The sequence below is a fragment of the Mus pahari genome, chromosome 14 (assembly GCF_900095145.1).
Source record: "Mus pahari chromosome 14, PAHARI_EIJ_v1.1, whole genome shotgun sequence".
Taxonomy (NCBI): Eukaryota; Metazoa; Chordata; class Mammalia; order Rodentia; family Muridae; genus Mus; species Mus pahari.
Genome location: NC_034603.1, coordinates 26,761,829 through 26,762,733, shown reverse-complemented (window position 1 = coordinate 26,762,733; position 905 = coordinate 26,761,829). Strand labels below are relative to the sequence as shown.

The following is a 905-nucleotide window of genomic DNA, read 5'->3' as shown; positions in this document are numbered from 1 at the left end:
CTCACAACTATCTGTAATGGGATCTGATGCCCTCTTCTGGCATGCAGGTGTACATGCAGAGTACACATAGACATCAAAGAAATGATTTCTTTTTTTTAAATGGCCAGTTATTTCTAAACCTCACCCTCCCATCTGTGTGAACTTGACTTTCATTCCTCAGACATTATGGGTTGGACTAGGGATGTAGCCCCGTTGCTGGAGTGTTTGTCTAATGTGCTTGAAGCCCTTAGGCAGTGTGTGTGTGTGTGTGTGTGTGTGTGTGTGTGTGTGTGTAAATGTACAACTCCAGCACTTGGGAGGTGAATTCAGGGGAGGATCAAAGTTCAAGCTCATCTCCTGACTATGTAGCATGTTCAATGTTACCTCCCCAAAAGAAGGTCAGGCTTTCTCTGGGTCAGGGTCATTCCCACTGTCTTAAGGAGGCAGATGCCTTGAGTCTACAGCAGACCCAGACCCAGACCCAGACAGGGAAGCCTTATGTGGAAGAATTTAACCCATTCAATCTGACATCTATTTCACAACAATGAACAATAACTACAGTTGCCCAGGCGCATCAGTGTCCCTGCACATCCCTCCCAAAGTGGTCTGGAGGGTGGGAGGCAGGCACCATCTCCTCCTTATGGAGGACTCTAAGGACTACAGGTACCAGTTCAGGCTGGGAACCTTAGAGATGGTGATTACTGTCATCACACCACCCAGATGAGGAGAGAGCAGCTGTCCAACAGGTGCCTGCTTTTCTCTGTTTGTTTGTTTTGGTTGGGTGTATGTCTTGTTTGTTTGTTTGTTTGTTTGTTTGCTGTGTTTTGTTTTTCGAGAATGGGTTTCTCTGTATAACCCTGGCTGTCCTGGAACTCACTTTGTAGACCAGGCTGGCCTTGAACTCAGAAATCCGCCTGCCTCTGCCT

At 47.1% G+C, this 905-nt stretch overlaps 1 pseudogene; it reads right to left on the bottom strand.

Annotated features, from left to right (window-relative positions):
• The window catches only part of LOC110331130, a 182,064-nt pseudogene that overhangs the window by 548 nt on the left and 180,611 nt on the right, over positions 1-905 (bottom strand).